This window comes from Crotalus tigris, unplaced genomic scaffold (assembly GCF_016545835.1).
Source record: "Crotalus tigris isolate CLP2741 ecotype Arizona unplaced genomic scaffold, ASM1654583v1 scf7180000018511.580666, whole genome shotgun sequence".
Lineage (NCBI taxonomy): Eukaryota > Metazoa > Chordata > Lepidosauria > Squamata > Viperidae > Crotalus > Crotalus tigris.
The window spans coordinates 330,616-349,910 of NW_024097047.1; positions in this window are offsets into that span (position 1 = coordinate 330,616).

The window sequence follows — 19,295 nt, forward strand, 5'->3', positions numbered from 1 at the left end:
TCATTTTGTCTAATCTTTCCTTTGGACAATATTCCTTAGTAAGAATATTTAACTATAAAATTTTGCCAGGAGACATGATTAAAGCATAATAATAAATGTAGCTTCAATTTAATTGTAACTACAACATAGGAAAATCAATACCAGAGCTTTTAAATATCTGTTGAGAAGCCCAGTAGAGTCCCTAAATTTTTGTATGAACTAATTTTGTTTTAAGATGATAACTGTATTTCCATTCAAACCTACTGACACAGGGGCCTCCCAGATTATATAGATTCACTTGTAAGAAATATCTCCTTCCATTGTTAGAGGCACAGCTAAATCCTTTGAATGAATACAAGACATCATACGAAGATTTATTCTCTTTAAAAACTATCCATCTACTCAATTGGTATTTCTATCTTTGAGCTTTAAAGATGCATATAAAAATGGACATATTGCAACTTGCACTTGGAGTTTTTTTTATGGGTATGACTTTATGTTGTTTTAATTATTTCATTTGACAAGTTAAACATATGACTATTTAACTTGTCCCCCTTTTCGAAATATATCTGACTAATGCACTATAGTGAGTATTCCATGTTCAAAACATACAATTGATACAGGGCAGATCTAAAGATAATATAAAATCCCAAAGTATATTTTTTTTCTATATATGTATTTAAATTCTTTCTTAGTTTATTACAGTAAATTTATTTTATTTTTTTCTTCCATGAGGCATCTATTATGGCTTGTTTGTGTGCTTTTGAATCAGCATTAATTCCTGGCCACTGCCTGGAGGGGTCCCTGCAGTTTTCTTGGCAAAATATGAAAAATGGTTTACCGTTGCCTGCTTCCAAGGGCTGAGAGAGTGACTGACCTAAAGTCACCCAGCTGGCTTTCTGCCTAAGGTGGAACTAGAATTCATGGTCTTCTGATCTCTACCCAGGTATCTCAACCACTACACCAAACTGGCTCCATGTTATGGCTTTACAAAAGCTTTAAATACTTGCCAATGCATCTTCACATTTATTAATCATATGTTTATTATGATATGTTATGTTATTAATCATATGTTGAAAATATTGGAACATCTTTATTTTATTTTATTGAACAACAAACTGAGAATACTGAGAATACTGTATTCTAGGCACTGAGCTGTGGTGGCACAGTGCCTAGAATGCAGTTAGCATTACAAGCTAACTCTGTCCACGGCTAGGAGTTCGATTCTGACTGGCTCAAGGTTGACAGCCTTCTATCCTTTTGAGGTCAGTAAAATGAGGACTCAGATTGTTGAGGGCAATATGCTGACATTGTAAACCACCCGGAGAGTGCTGTAAAGTATTGTGGAATGGTATAGAAGCGTAAGTGTTGTTATTAAAATATCATCTTGCACCACTTTGACATTTTTTTTACAAAATATTAGTACCATTACTTTTGGAGCATGATCAATTGTTATAACAGAATCTATAGAACTTTTTTTTTTTAAAAAAAAAAATCAAGAACTTAATCCTTGGTCTCTTTTGAGGTATTTTGATTTCCACAAGAACATGGAAGGTATAATGGTTTATATTCTGTAAACAGAGAGATGCCTAAAAAGCTCTATTTTAACTGAACATTACATGCCCTAACAGGCCAGTGTGGAGTAATTTTGAATTGCCTGAAGAGGTTTGGGTTTGCATGGATAATTCCCTTGGTTGAGGCAGAGAAGCAGTGCAATTGATGCTGTTGAAGCACTTTGTGTCGCCTTGCAGTTTGCCTGCTTCTTCCTTCAGGCAGCATCCTTTGACCCTTACAGAAGTTGGAAGGGACTTCTTGCTTTGCTCTCCTTCATCTGCCTTCTCCAAGATTTCTTTGACCCTTCTGTTCAAAAGTATCAGAATTTACCAAATCTTACAGAGTGAAACTTTAAAAATAATCCCAAGGAAGAACATATACCCCGAGGAGACAAAAAACAACCATATTCTTATTTAGTTTAGTTGTAATAATGAAATTAATGCTTGAATATATGAACAGACCACACTCCAATCCTGTAAATGATTCTTTTTGCAAACTTTATCCCAAGCCCACAATTATAAATGAAAATTCTCACATTTGTATTTGCAGAGAAATTATGTGAAGTAGCTTGTATTTTTAAGATTGGGCCACAAAATGTATTAGAGCCATCCAATTATCACTTTGCTTACAGCCAAAATTAAATAATAACCATTCAGAAGTTCTTATTCAACTATAACATTTGAAGAATTCTTAATTATTATAGGTAGTCCTCCTGCTATTTCTGAATAACCACTTGTGTTATCTGATTAGCTCATTCCTTGTAAGCCAACAGTTTTATCAGGGCAAATATGGGTTTCTTGCTAAAATGCTACTTGGTTCAGTGTCTTCAACTGGTTTTTTTTTTAAAAAGGTTATCTTTTCAGATATACCTCTCAGACTTTTGCTTTTTAATGCAGATAATGAATCATTATAGAAACCAAATCATTTTCTATTGCAATGACCTAACATGATCCTGAGTCAAGGTCAAAATAGCAGCAGCACAATATTAAAAAAATTGAGGCATGCTTTTATTTATGAAATACAGGTAGTCCTCAACTTACATCATTTATTTAGCAAGTTTAGCAATTTAACAACTGCTTTCTTTAACAATGGAGAATCTGGCCTCAGTTGTAGTTATATGTCAAGGATATCTGTAACTGCCTTAAAGGCAAAAAACCCATAATTAGGTAAAACAAAAATATGAAAAAGACTATAGAAGATTCCATAGTAATATAAATCAGGAAAACTGAAAAAAAGAATAGTGGAGCATTAAAAAAAAAAGGGGGGGGAAGTGGAGAAAAGAAATTTTATAATTAAAAATATACAAAATCTATTTCAAAAAAGACTGCCATCACAGATACACTTAGATCACAGATTTATCAATTCTTCCTTTTCCTAAACTGAAAATCTGGCTTACTTTAAAATAAAAAAAAAAACCTTAAATGTTGTACTTTATAATTGGTTATAATGTTAAGTAATTCTTTTGAGGATTGTTGTGTTATTCATATGTTGATTTCAGGCTTTATTTTTAGATAATAAGCAGCAATTGTGAACTTTTACTTTCCATGATAGTACAAATATTAGAGAATACAGGAAGTAGGGCTTATTTGTTATCTTCAAATATCATATTCTTTGTGCTTTTTTATCCCCTAGAAGCCAGGTCAAGAAATACTTTTTTTGCTGGCATATTCCAAATCTTTTGCTTACTTGGAAAGTTGCAGAAAGTATCGCACACAACTCTGAAAGAGTACCATCACCACAGGCTTTGGAGTATGATGATTTACATGTGGATGGAAGTGCAGCAATCAAAAATTCTCCGCCATCCTGTTTAAAAACAGTTTTGGCAGATGTTTCTTGATGGCAGTTGAAAAGCTGCTCATCATTTTTTTTTTGCATGAGGTAAACTTGTGGGATGTTTATAGCTTACCTGATAGTAAACCTTTTTTCAATGTTGTGTCTTTTTCAATGTTGTCTCTCAAATTCCGGAATCCTTTTTCATGAGATTCTAGCGTTATTTTTTGCATTCTTTCAAATCCCTCTTCATTGCTTCACTTTTCTATCATGCAATTCAGCCTTCAAGTTGTATTTTGAAATCCTTCTTATTGGCTGCAGCATGACAGCAATTCAAAGATCGTAAGTTCATCTAACTCAATTCTACACAGAAATTCAGGAAAGAAACAAGACTCTCTGGACATCACCCAACTAATATTCAATGGGGCTATCAGCCAAAGCAATTCATCCACAGAAGACATCAGGTAAAATTTATTGGTAGGACAAATAATAGTATACATGAAATTCTTTCCAGAAATATTTAGTGATGACTACTATGGTTTTTTGGAAGGTTTTGGTCAATTAATGGAAGTGAGGTTTCGCTATTACAATTAAACCAAATCTTAATGTCCAGCTTTCAACTTAAAATAGAACAAGGGAAAAGTTTTCTTAAAACTCACTCAGTCCCCATTTCTTCCAAAGACATATTTTGGATGGGGCTTATGTTAGCATCTTTGAAAAGGACAGCCACCCAGATGTCCTTTTAAATGACTGCTATATCATCAAGAAGCACCATAGAGTTTTTCTTTAAAAAAAAAAAGTAGCTGTCACTGGAATTGAAAAATGTGGCTCTGTTAGTAGGTTTAGTTTAGATTTCCTCAATTTTGAAAATCACAGTTAAAAATGAACACACGGTGAGGAAATTAACTCAAAACCCTTACCATTGACAGATCTCGCCTGTGGAGCTTTTCAAGATTTCTTTCAGGAGTCTACTTCTGAGACAAAACTACAAAACTCTTTATGTGGCACACTTGTTTAATTTATAAGGAAGGGAGATGAGTTCAAGTTGTAAGTAATAGATATTCCTTACCTCTTTTCCCTCTCTCCCTGTATGTGAGGTATAGTAGATCTGCAGCATACAATTTATGCCTGGGCTGGAGATTGTCTCAGAAATGATACAACAGCACTTCTTCTCAATAAATGCGTGTACAAGAGTAATCAAAGGGACTTCCTGGCACATAAGGCTGTTTTTGAATTGATGGCCTCTAGTAAACATTGCCAAGTGATGGCAAATTTACAAAAAAGGTATAAGGGACTCATTTGTTCCCAAATACTATGGTGATTCTGAAAAAAAAAACTCGGGAGAAGGAGAAGTCCTAAAATTACAGGAATCTGACTTTTTGGCTTTATTTTGTTACCATAGTTTCATTCTTACAACTTGAAGCTTCAGTGATTCAAATTAAATTTGCTGACCTCCAAGTTCATTTCAATGCATTGTCTTGTACCAGAAAAGAAATTTAATGGTGGCAATATTTTTTTTCCTGCCAAATAAAATTTTCACATGAACACGCAGAGCAAGTATATTCTTCATTTTAATTTCATTATTGACTAATATTCTCTCTCTTTCTCTCTCTTCCTTTAATCTCATGTACTTGCAAGATGAAAGGGCAATTGTTGAAAGACTTCCTCCAACAGAAGAGATTACAAGTGATTATTTGCTATGCAGGTTTTAAAAAAACTTTTTTAAAAAAATGCTTTAGATTTATTGTTCAGGGTTAAATATATTCTCACATAAATGCCAGAAGGACAGAGTGAGGGAATATTAATAAGTAAGTAAGTAAGCAAGTCATGTATTGTTGTAACACAGGTCATAACCATAAAACACAGTAAAATAACAGTAAAATATTGCAAAACAAAGTAATAAAAGGAATATTAGATATAAAAAGATTACAGCAAAATAAAGGCAATGCTACAGCTAAGAACTTAAATATTTCTTTCTGAGTTTAAATGACAACAGAGCAAACATAGCAATTTGATTGCTGACAGTTGGAAATACATCTGCAAGAAAATAGTTCAATTTTTCAAGATTGGAGCCCCTGAGTTGGATCCAATGGCAATCCAGTACTTTGTGTTTTTTTTTTCTGCACAGTCAGAAAGTGGAGGTAATTTTGAAGCTTTTCAAGTTCTATGTTTAATATATGAAAATTTATATATATAAATATATAATTGGAGAGAGAGCGAGAGAGAGAGAGAGAGAGAGAGAGAGAGAGAGAGAGAGAGAGTGAGTTGGCTCACTATGTTCCCTACTGCCACCTTATCTGGCTTAATGGTGACACATACTTCATAACTACTAAAACATAAAAATAGGATGATTTCTGGAGCCCAATGAAAGTGGTAGCAGGATTTATATTGGCAATTTATGACAAGAAGAAAATGTTGTCCCAGACATCTGGAGCATGATGCCAACCAGCAGCAGTTGTACTCAACTTCCTAGAAATCAACGACATTCTCAATTTCATAGTCTTCAAACTAAACAATGAAATTGCTGGTGTGTGTTAGCCCAGCCCAAATAATTGGATCAAGATCCAAAGAATCCTGGCATTTCCCCCCCCCCCGCTAGTTTAGAAATCTTTTCCTATATTTCTCAACTTGGAAACATTTTTGAAACCAAAGGGGATTTCAAAACAACATATTTTATGTCAGGTTAGTGAGCTGTCAAAGAAAAATAAATTCCCCCAAATTTGCACTGGGCTGGGCAACAGTAAATCTCTGCGTTTGCCAAAACAGCTCTTTGGATGCTGACCAAGGCCATGGTTCCAGCCCCATTTTCACAGTTCAACATGTCTTATTTTTAATTGTTTCCTTGTTATCTCTCCTCCCTGCCAAGCTGTAGATTGTTTCACAGTTTGTATGGGTTATCAACATTCAATGGTTTCCTTTAAGGAACATCCTGGCTCCTGAAAGTTGCTTCTTCCAGAAGGTTGGAGTTGTTATTTTGAGTGAAGCTGAGTGCCAGGGACATGATGAGACAGTCTGTTCAGTCAGTGACTCAAAGTGGGAATTGATAAACAGCAAGGAGAAGATATTGCTTCTTTATTTACTTATCAACTGGTCTTATTCAGATGGAATTGTTTGCTGGGGAGACTTTGCTAGTGACTTTCAGAATTCAGTTCAATAACTGAGTCACTTTGTATAGCTACAAGCAATGAAACTGATCTCAAGCCATTCTGGAGTATGTGGCAATGAATACTCCTTCAAATGGTGCCCAAGTATGAGTTGGCAACCAGTGGAACATAAGTGATGTTGTCTGCTTCAGTTGCCTGGCTCCACTACAAACTTCAGAAAGGTAGCCCCAGATACAAATAGAATGTAATTTAGCGAGGTCGACTTGTTCAAAATGGGGATAGCTGCCAAATCTCCTAAACTTTTCAAAGGCATTTCTATCCAACACACTTATCTATCTCTGTAGGTGGCCTAATAAACTGACTGATGATCATCATCTATCATCAAGTTGGCGGTGTTTCTTAAAAAGATATATAGATAGATTTTCTACAGAATGATCTGTCTTCCAGTTATTGTTTAGATCTTCCAATGGTACATCCATCACCACTATAATTGAATCCACCCATCTTGCTGCTGCTCATCCTCTTTTTCTTTTTCCTTTCCAGCATTCTTAAATTACAATATGTTTGGAACATATGAAGGAGTATGCATTATTAGTAACAAAGCATACAGTACATATGAAATGAACATGTTTGAAGATCATCCCAATACAACCATGGCATTGTTACATAGTGTGGCTATTACAGAAGCTGCATTGATTGCCAATATATTTTTGAGTTCAATTCAATGTTCTGGAAGTCTTAGAAACCTATCCCAAGTAAATTTTGCCCACTTGATTCAGGTAAAGAGTGAGTGTCTGTTGAAAGTCTCCTATCAGGAAGTATAATAGGAGGAGGCACATTATTGGTAGCTACTCTTTGAAAGAATAAAAATAGGCCCTACTGTTATAGCCTTCTGCATAATAGTGAAAAAAATCTGTTTTTCCCCTGGTGATTTTCAGTAATTAACTAGCTAATGGAAAATTAGCACCACCGTCATTTGTTCTTATTACTGCTTATTTATTTTTTATTGTTCCTTCTATTACATTGTTATGCCATGGTGGCGCAGTGGTTAGAAATTAATATCACAGGTTACTTCTGCTGACTGCCAGTTGCCAGCAGTTTGGCAGTTCAATTCTCACCAGCTCAAGGCTGACTCAGCCTTCCATCCTTCCGAGGTTGGTAAAATGAGAACCCAGATTGTTGGGGGCAATATGCTGACACTGTAAATCACTTAGAGAGGGATGTAAAGCACTGTGAAGTTTTGTATAAGTCTAAGTGCTATTGCTACTGCTATTTTATACACTGCCTAAGACCTCTGGGAGAGATTTTTTTATAGAATTAATTATAAAATTAGAATTAATTAATTAATGACTCCCTTGAATTGTGCTTGATACTTGATGATTCTATGGGTGTGTCCATGATGTTGTTTTCTTGGCAAAACTATGGATGGTGTTTGTCATTCCCTTTTTTGGGATTTTTAATAATATAATCACAGTCTGGTCTACACCACTGGGATTTCCTTATTACTTCCCATCCAAGTACTAAGTACTAATCAGGTCTGAATCTGCTTAGCTTTTTTAAGAACCAAGTCAGCTACATGCTGAAGAGTCATAATTAATTTTATCTAATATAACAGATATGAAGGCAAACATAGGGATTTGATATCACATTGCTATAGAGAAGCCTTATTTATAAAGTCAGGTTTTCTGTTTGCATTAGGTGCAAGGAACAAATAAATAAGAAATATACTTGTTAAAAATGAGAATTAAAAATATTTCTTCTTCTAGCTTGGTACGTACACTTGCTGAGGTCATTAAAATGAGTTATGTGGGGAAAGGGTCATGTTGGCAGCAGGACCAATTAATTGGAACTAGACAATACTTGAAGGGCAGGTATTTTCCCCACTTGGTTCAGGTAAACAGTAAGTGTCTGCTGAAAGTCTCCTCCTATCAGGAAGTGCAATTCTCAGAATTTTATTGAAAACTGGGAGACATTGATACCAGTGTAGGCTCAGTCAGTGAAATGCAAAAACAAAGTGGAAGGATCAGTTCCAACTCATTTGTGGACTGGAATAACATTTGATAGAAAATCTGGAATATATCCTGTTAATAAAGCAATGCTCTTTAGACTTTGGAAGGCTTAGGGGAATATTTCTTTGGGTTTTGCTATGTATAGTACTTCAGATTTGATCACTAGCTATTGCAGAAATATTGAAACACCTTCTGGAGATCAAATCTGAGGTATTGTATGATCCAAAATTAGTTGTGCATTTTTCTGGGGTCATCATGTCATTCTATGAAAGGATGCATGTGCTTTATAGCAGAGTTCTCCAACCTTTCCAGGCTTGCAGCCTGGAGGGGAGAGCAGCTTCCAAATGCATGCAAATGGGGCCATGCCCACTGGTGCAGTACTAGCGGCCGCATTCATGCATGTGGCATGCAGTGGTGCCATGCGCATACGCGAACAGCCACCCCCCCCATGGTGGCTAGTGCCCGTTCACACATGTGTAAATGGGCCGCACACCCCCCTGCGGTAGCAGCCCATTCATGCATTACAAATGGGGCGTGCACGCTCCCTGTGCTAGCATTCCCATTTCCCCCTGCACACATGCGCAAATAGGGCCATGGGTGCTAGCGCAAGTGGGGGGCATGGCAAGCCATTTCTGTGGCCCGCTGGCCTAGAGCCCACAGCCCAGTACCAGGCTGAGGCCCATAGGTTGGAGATCCCTGCTTTATAGTGTTGCAAACAGGAGCTGTATTCCTGCTTCCATATACTGTCAAAGAACTTTTGGAATTCAAATCCAAATAAATTTTAAGGTGTTCCTGAAGATCCATGACATTTATATTAAGTTATCAACAGACTTAATATAAAGAAAAATTTTATATTAACTTTCAGTATGTTTCATATTCTTGTTAATGTACAATTACGTGGTTTTTTTCCTTTTAGAAATGGGAGTTGTTTCTAATTTATCTCTGTCATTTCAAGCAGAGAGCAGGGCATCAACTGATTCCATGCTAAATCCTACAAACTAATTCTATGGAAAATAATTCTGAAAAAGTGAAAATAAGCATTTTCCATCCTAATTTCCCTAAGCTTCTGTACTATACCAAGTCTTGGAAAAAGCTAGTGCTACACAGCAGATTCTTTGAAAAGAAAGTAACCCCTCTACTAATGTCAGGGGCATCTATCTATAATGCCTCATTTTCCATCAGCATAATTTTAAAAATTTGTGGGGTTATATTTCTTGATCATGAAGCAAATGACTTTTTAAAGTCTCTTAAATATGGATCCAATAATCCCTATGTAGTCTGATTTTTTTCAATATTTTTGCTACAATAATCAAACCTGCTACAACAATCAAGCATAAGAAGCAAGGGGAAGCAATACTGAGATGGTCAATTCAAATTGAGAGCTATGCCATTAAAAAGACAGGTAAAAAAGACAGGTATATAAGTCTAAGTGTTATTGCTATTGTTGATTACAATTAATTGTCTGACCAATAAGGAATCCAATTTTAAATTAATTGATCCTATCTGCGTACATCAAAATTCTCTCTTTCACAGGAAAATCACTCTCACACACAAAACAACAGTATACATGCCTACACACCTCTCTCACCTATTTTAGCAGAAACAGTGAAAAAGATGAAAAGCAGATGAAAAAGTAATTGATAGTAGCATGAGGGAGACTAGAAAATAAACAAAGGATTGAGGCAAGGGGAAGATGTAACTAGGCAGAGAATGAAAAAAAAAATGAGAGCAGCAATGATTAGATTTTTGAAAAAAAGGTTAACTTCAGCAGGCAAGGCCTCTTGCCTAACAATAAAAGTTCAGATAATTCTTCAAATGCATTTATGATTTTCTGCTGCAATTTCTGCATCCCTTTGCAACGCCATTTCCAAAACTCTTCTATTCTTCTCGGGGTGTAGAAAGTAAGCTCCTTCTCCAAAAAAAATTTCACAGATAATTATTGAAGCAAAATAAACTCTTATTGGCCATGCATAAATCCAACAACTCCAAATGGTTTTGAGCTTTTAACACTGGTGATGTTACCTAGTTTGGGTAATGAAGCATCTGCAAGAAAATAACCAAGCTCAGAGAGCATCAAGGACTCCTCATTTTAACCCTGAGCTACAAATATTGTCCTTTATTGGCACTAATTCACCTGCAAGAAACTTATTTAAGCCTTTTAATGTCTGATTTGTAAAGCTTTCTTTCCTTAAGTGAGGAAGAATAAATAATCCTCATACATGCATAGTACATGAAAATTTGAATTTTTATGTTCAGCATCAGAGGATCTCTATTTATTCTTCCTCTTGAATTTATGCAGGCAGCCTTGTACCTGCTTTTCCATCTGCTGCTTTTCCATAAATTGCATTGGTCAAGACAAATGTACTTCCTGTTTTCTTTTGGTTTTATTCAAATAATGATCCCCTCCTACCCACTGTAGACTTTTGAAAAAAGGTGGCTGAAGGGCCAATAGAAAAGGCATGGAGGCTTTACTAGCCCTGCTGGAATCAAATATCCTTTCTTCATCTCAATGAAAGACAAGCGACTGCCAAGAAAATCAATGCCTTTCAGCCTCAGGTTTAATCTGGAAGTATTGCCTAGTACAGCCAATAATCTTTCTTCATACAATTAACATCGTATGAAGGGGAGATGGATGACACTCAATTCCAATAGTCTCCCCCATGCTGGTCTGGCTGGTCAAGTGACAAACAAAGATTATACTTGGTTTGATCGACAGATGTGTAAAAAATCTTTTGAAAAATAGCTAAATTTGGCTTTATTGCTCATGCTGTACAGAGTTTAAAATTTCTGGCTCCCCAAATTCATGTTAGCCTCCCGAAATCCATGTTATTCTTTCCAGTGGGGGTGGAAAAACTTCATCTGCTTACCATTTTTTTGTGAATTTTGATTACTTTTTCCACTGATTTTGAATTTTCTGTTGAATATGTATTTTCTCATTTGGGGGCATGTTTATTAATTTTATGTTTGTCATCTCTGACTGTAATAAACCTTAACTAACAAGTGGTTCTTTTTCATCTCTTGCATATGCCAAAAAAGGTTTAATTTTGGAGGAGCAAAAGATGATGGCTGAGGGCAAGATTCCACAGATGGTATTCAGTTTGGAAAGCTGTTAGCAGTAACTAAAGGCTGTGAAAAATATGTATTTTGCGTCTGTGTGAAAATATTTTTTTCTTTTTCATTCAAGAATTATTTTTTGAACTGCACTATCTTTAATTATGTCTGTGAATCAGTCTGGAGATTGCAATATTTCTTTGCCTACCTTTTATTTGGGATGGAAACTTATGAAACTAAAATGGAGAAATGCAAAACATTATGGTGCCATACTCAATATCAATTATATTGCCAATCACAAGAAATCAGGAATCAGGGTTATTCAGCTGAGTACAAATTTATTCCATGCTATCTCTAAACAAGAATCTGACTTACTAACAGTCAAGTGGTGGATAGGAGCTAATGGAATTCAAGGAGGGCTGGACTTAGATCTCTCTGAAGACTCCTCCCTTGGGCTCAGTCTGGTCACCTCCTGCATCTACATTTATAAATGTTTGGCAGCTGTATTCAGTAATTGGCATATGACTGGCATATGGGGCTGAGAGCCATAAAGTGGGTGTGGACACATCACACAAATAGGTGAGGCAACATTTTCAAGCAGAATTTGGGGAGGTTTTGATGCATTTTAGGACATGCCCTACAGTTTTCATTTTTTCTTACTTCAAAATGGTGAGAAATAATGTTGTTAGTTTTCAGTAATAAAGATCATTGAGGTCTATGAGCCATAGAAAAAGTATTGGGGGGCGCACATATAATCCAAGGTCTGTGGTTACCAACAGTATAATAATACTCCAGCTTCAGTTTTTTTAGCCTGGACATTCATGGAAGTGTGTGTGTTAATTACATCAAAATGGCTGTGTGTGACCAGGTGATCAAAGCTCTACTCTTTTGTATATATGCATGTAGTATATGGGATACATACTGAAAAAGACTAAGGATTTGATTTCCCAGTTGTGCCTGCCATTTTAATATTGTTTACCATGCATGGATGCTTCTGATACTTAGGTAGCTATGCTAGCACCATCCATACATAAGAAGGAAGTATCAACAGACTTTGAATGACCCAGATATTTTCAGAAGCATGTCTGAATGCTTTTTAACGAAAATATTAAGGGAAACTTCATGAAAACCTTCATTCCTTTGCCAAACAAAGAGTAAGCTTGTTTATATTCTTAGAACTTTAATAGTACAGAGTGTGTGCACATGTGTGTGTGTAAAACTTGGGGAAATGAAATGGAAGAAATTATGGATGGCTGGAACACTAAAGAATATCCTTCAATAATACAGTATTTATTATAGGCCTTAGCTGCCAAAGTCAAGTGCTGTACATTTAATGTTAATATCTGAGCCCAGGGCTGGATGAGATATAAAAATATATGGTATCTCAATCATTCTATGAGTTTTGCCTTGAAATTTGTTTCCTTAAGAATAATTAATAAGGTATGAGTGGCCAGGAGCAAGATTCTCCAGTTAGTGATGTAAATCAGAAGTTCACCAATGAAAATGAGTGTCCCTTTAAAAATTCACAAAGCATTGCTAAGTGTAGAATACAGGCACTTAACTAATCCAAGCTGAAACACAGGAGAATAAAAAATAAAGGATTTAATTTACAATCAATTTGCATGGTACAATTTCCATAAATTGCACTAATAGAGTAACTTACACAAATTCTCATAGTCCATTCAGGACAATAATTGACAAAATCTATTTAGAGCCATAAAATAGCCGTGGTTTGTTGATAAAGTGGCTGTGTTTTCAAATGGTGCTTTTTATGTATATAAAACAATTTGTTCCTATTCATGGCATATTATGTTAATAGCGTATTACATTAGTCCCCAGGATAGACATGTACAAATAATGAAAAACTGTTTAGATTTGAGCTATAGACAAAAATGGTGGTTTTTCTGCGGATAGTAGATCTCATCTCAACGGAACAATAATTCATTGGACACTGCAGCTTTTAAAGTGAAAATTACAGAGAGGAAAAGATTTTCTAAATCTGTTCAGCAAGTCAGCAGAGAGATATGAATACATTAGAACATTAGACTTAGAATAATTTAGCCACCCATTGGAACGTTGAAAAAAAATTAATGGGCTGACATTATAGTGACAGCATGCAGCATTAATAATGTATCAGAGTATTTATCAGAATATTACATGATATTATCGAAATGCTAGTTACAGGTGACAATATAATATACTAAGATGGATATAGTGGTTAGATGCATGATTCTTTTCTGCTCTCTTTGTGTATGGAAAGTCATGCTGTTCCACTTTGTAAGGATCCAATGCCGTATAAAAGCACAGCATGTTCTTATTTACTGGGCTGAATTTATTAATGTGCTTCCAATAACCCTTTTGGAGACCTCTTGCCTGCAATTATTTCTGTAACATTTTGCATCTTGACGATTCTAAAGGAGCCCTTCAGCAGTGGCAATGGAAACAGGTATTTAAATCAAATCAGGGTGTGATCAAAGAAGTGTGGGATCCAGTGGCACTTGTAGAGAGGTCAACATCTGCCAGATGGCAGGCACGGCTTTGAAACTGAAGCCCTGCATCTTGTACCCCAGGAAAAACACAAGACCAGTCATAACACTGCACCCTCCATCTTTCCGACACTTTGGTGGAATTGGGTTGATCTGAACTGATTCAAAAGGCCCACATTCTTCTGAACTGTTGAGAGAAGATCAGGTCAGAAGTTGAATTGTATCAGGGGTTGATTTGGCTTTCCAATTTCATTCAGAAAGTCAAGCTGATTTGGAGAGTCAGTCAAACCCACTTTGAAGCCAATGGCTGAATTAAAGATCTGCACAACCCCAGTAAATAGGATGTCAAGTGGGGCAGAATTGTACACAATTGCCTCCATTTATGTCTTGAAATAACTGGATTATAATTAGAAGCTAGGCACCTTTGAGAGGATACTCTGCTCAGTTAATGGGTTTCAAGCTTCTTGTCTCCAAATTAAACCCACCTACCCATATATTCAAGGGGGAATGCTGGATGTTCTAATTGCTGTTGACTATGGTGCTTGGTGTTCCTCTTCCAAGCTGCACTTCCATATCAGCCTGTATGTACAGCTTCTTATATATGATATGGATTTTGTAGTTTTTTTATCTTGACTCCCTTTCACACATAAAGGGTACTCAAATGAATCCTCCTAAACACAACTTCACCAATCCAAAATAATCTCTTTGAGCTGCCTGTTGTTCTCAGCCAAGAAAGCTGTCCAAACTTAATAATAATGATAATAATAATAATAATAATAATAATAATAATATTAATAATAATAATGCTCAGGCAGGAAACCCTACACCATTTTGGACAAATGGCTGTCCAGTCTCTTCTTAAAAACTTCCAGTGTTAGAGCATTCACTGCTTCTGGAGGCAGTTTGTTCAATTGGTTAATTGTTCTAACATGGTGCCTAAATTAGAATAAAATAGAATAATAAAAATAAGAAAGCAGATATGACACTGACCTGTTGGTAAGATATATGACCTATTTCCAGTAATGTAAGCTCACTTTACATGGTAGAGATGAGATGGGGCTATATTATCTCCAGAATAATTGGTAAATGACTCATATAGCTGAAGAAGGAAGCATATGTACAGATCCATCAATTCTCTTTAATTTTCCAATACATCAGGGTTCTCTCTCACTCTCTTTCCTTCCCTCCCTCCTTCTCCCCTTCTTTCTATCTTAAGGAGAGAGGGGTTTAATAGCATATAACAGAGGTCAAATCAGAGGCCAAGTGTTGTGTGATATCAGGCTCAGTCTACCTGTGGCTCTAGGAAATGGATTATCCATCCTTGCATGATTTAGAAAATAGGAACATGGTGTGTGCAACAAGCAAGGAACTGCCAGCTATATTAGATCAGTCTTTCCCAATCTAGTTCCCTCTCTCAGGATTAACAATTCCAGCCAATGCAGCCATTATCCAGACTTCTCTCTATCTCTCCCTCCCTCCCTCCCTCCCTCCCTCCCTCCCTCTCTCTCTCTCTCTCTCTCTCTCTCTCTCTCTCTCTCTCTCTGTGTGTGTGTGTGTGTGTGTGTGTGTGTGTGTGTGTGAGAGAGAGAGAGAGAGAGAGAGAGAGAGAGAGAGAGAGATCAGAATTGGACTCCCAACACATGCTGGAAGTCTGGGTTGGAAAGTTGCATTTCTTTAAGGATGTTGGAAATCTGCTCAGTTACAGCATTCAGGTCCACTGAAACCAGAAATATATTTAAGTGTGTGTCTCTCTGTGTAATTGGTCCCAAAACCTTGGAGAAATTAGAAGAGAGACGGGAACATGTCAGGCCTGGTAGAACTGGCTACTGACCAAAAGGAAGGCGAGACACAGAACACTGATCAGATCTTTGGCTTGTTCAGAGGAATTTAGCAAAGTAAGGTGGAATAAACAAGCTCTTCTTATAGTGAGGCATGAAAGAATTGCCTAGCCAAAACAGGAAAGAATTAAACTGGAAGGGTGGTAACTGTTAAAACAAGAGAAACACACCCAAATCCAGATGGTGAGTTTCCTTAATGTGATGAAAATCAATCGAGCATGCAACTAATAAATGCCAAGCATAGAAGTACATAAGCTTAAATACACATTACATATCAAAACACATTAAGACCTCCTCAAAGGTTACCTTTTTTTTTTAAAAAAAAAGCAAATTGAATATACTAATCATTAGCCATAGATCTGGGACTGGATAAGCAAAGTGTATTTTAAATCCAAAGAGCTTTGCATTAAAAAAGCTTTTATAAATGTATCCAGAATGATCTCCCAATTATCTACACTTGGAAATACATGCATATCTTGGGGGAATTCCATACGTGACCAGAGAACGCTTCATGATTTCCTTTTTCTAAGATTTATGTTCATGAATCACATTTATATTTCCTTTTTTATTGTTAGCTGGTTTCTAATGCTCTTTCAAAGAAAAATTCCATGTCTGAAATAAACAACGAAGCAGTGCTCCTTCTGTTTAAGATGGAGATCTGAGTTCAAGCACTCTTGTCTAATTAATGCATAGTATTGAACAGCAGCAACAGTGTTATTACAAGATACATGTGGCATAGGTCTGGGCAATACAATTATTATACCCTGCATTGTGTGTAATCCGAGACAAAATAAATATGAAAATAATACAGATCACGAAAGTGTTCATTGATTTCAGCAAGATTGAGATGGACTTCCAACTTGATAATTATCGGGATTAAACATGGTTATTAGCAATAAAAAATTCATCCCAACTGGGAACCTCTGTAGAACCTAGCAGCAACCTTAGCTAAGTAGCTGAAAGTAAAGCATTGCTTGATTTGGTCCTTGTATTACATATATCAATTTCTGTGGTGACAGGGGTCCTTTGATCTATGGCAAAAAAATATCAAAATTCCTTGCAGTTCTAGAATATTCATATCCATTGATGGGGTAAAAGGAAGGAGACAGCCAGACTGGGTTGACAATTGATTACCTATGACATTAGCCCAAAGGTTTTGGGATAAGAGAGAGTTTTATTTCAAATGACTAGCAGCTGAGATTCTTCATGTGCATAAATCATTGCTAGTATAGCTGTGCAGTGCTTTGGATTTGATTTTTTTTTTAAAAAAATGCTTGGACTTGTTGTAGAAATGTCACACCCCTCCCCTTCCCTCCAAAAGTCTGAAGTGCTGCAGAGCCCTAATTCTCAACAAACAAAATGCTGAATGGCTTAGATATTCCTCAGGACATCATCTGACATTGAAAGATTATTTTATGCCCTTTGAGTTGTCTGGTCAGAAATTCTGAGCATTTTATATGACCTCGGTCTGCTAATGGGAGAAGATGCACAACCAGCTACAGTAGTCAAACTCTTTTAATGATCTTACCCTTTTGCAAAAAAAAAAAAAAAAAAAGTATAGGAACATTTTGTTTAAAAGCAGATAGCAGTACCTAGCTGATTTGAGAAGCTGTGCGGAGTTACTTCTTGGTTAGTATGTATGGGGATAGGGAAATCACCTAGGAATCATTGCGTTATTGACTAGACTGAATCTCCTTCCAGAAATAGAAACCGTAGAACAGTTTATTTTCTGCTAAATACATTAAAAATGATAAAAGGAAAGAAAAAAAAAACAGTGCAACACAGTATTTATTTCAGCCACTTTATTGATTGCTTGTATACCATCTGTGTTCTGGTTCCCTTGAATTTAGAAGCAATGTGGGAGAAATTCTCCACATTCCACAGTGAGTAACTGTCACAAAATCTGAACAAGTTCAAGGTCCCTGAGAAAGAATCTCAGCCAGGGCCAGATCCAGCAGGATTTATTTAGCCATATTTTCTCCTCTTCCTTAAGAAACTGTAATTATTTATATATGATCATCCGTTCGTACATGTCAGAAATTAAAACATATTTAGAATAATCCCCTTAGATTAGTGAAATAGTGAGAGCTAAATCCCTCACTCCGCAATAAATACTTATAGTGAATAAATAGCATTAAGCACTTTTGTGAGTCAAGTGCTGTTACACTTTGCAAAATGACTGAGTGTATAGAAGGAATGAATGCTTCCATTTTGTCTTAATCTTTAGTCCCACAATTTGAACACAAAAATGCTACTCATAATAAATGTGTGCACATTTTCAAAGTAATTAAATACCTTGTTGAGAATACATATATCAGAAATGATGCAGCTCATGCCTGGTTAGTACAAAGTCTACATGGGAAACAAATTTGGCACATGAACAATTATCACTGTAAATAGTCCACCGTCATCCAGTCCACATCCATATAGGTATTCAGTTCCATGAAAATATATGATGAGTCAAATAAATGTGGTTTAAAGGAAGCCAGAAAGATTTTCATACTGTATATGCAACCTTCCTGGTGCACGTAGGTTCAAGCAAGTGGACATCCTTATATAGATGTATCCATCCCATTTCATAAAAATCGCACTTGGAAAGTATCTAAGATATTTTAGCATTGTATTTTTAGAACAATAGCGCATGTCCCTGCTGGACATGGTCTTTTTTTATTTGATCTGATCTTGTGATTTTGTGAGAAACTGGACATGCAGAAACCTATAGATGAACTTTTCTTGGAAAGATAATCAGAGCTCTGAAGAATATCTGCCTTCTTCATCTCAAGATGTTATGGGAATGTATTTAGAATATTGTAGATTATTTCATGCTTGTGAATTCTTTGTTTAAGTTTCCTTAAATTAAATTAAATTAAATGATATTGATCTTCAGTATAAACTTTATTTTTTAATGCGCCTTTCTAAGACAAAATCCAATCTGTCTTAGAAAATGGTGGCATTTTCAATCTAATGCTGGGAAATCCTGCCATATATTAGGAAGATAAAGACCTGGTGAAATTGGTGATTATTACTGAGCATCCTAAAGGGAGTACCAGGGAGAAACTTTATAGATTTCCTTTTGATAATTGCCCATGCCATCACCTTGCCCATGCCATCACCTTGTCAGGCATTTATGAAAGCACCTGCAAAATGATATCAAATTCCTCCAGATTCCCACAGATTGCCCAAACTGGCACAGTTCTGCTTCTCAAGTGCATCCAGTTGGTCAAGTTCAAAAAAGCAAGTTAGCAGGTTATTTATAAACAGTTTGCAAGATTTTTTATATTACAATAGATTAGAATATGATCCAAATTGGTTTGGCATAATTCTCGATAACAGAACAATTTGAAATGACTGTGCAGGTTTTTTTCTCCATCTCTTCTATCTGTGTCTTTAAAAAAAATTCAGGTTTTAAAATGTATTGTGGGGAAGCCTTGGAGGTATATGGCTGAAAAGTGGCAAAGTTAATGTTCTCTAAATAGCCCTCAGTTGCTGTTAATTTCATCCAGT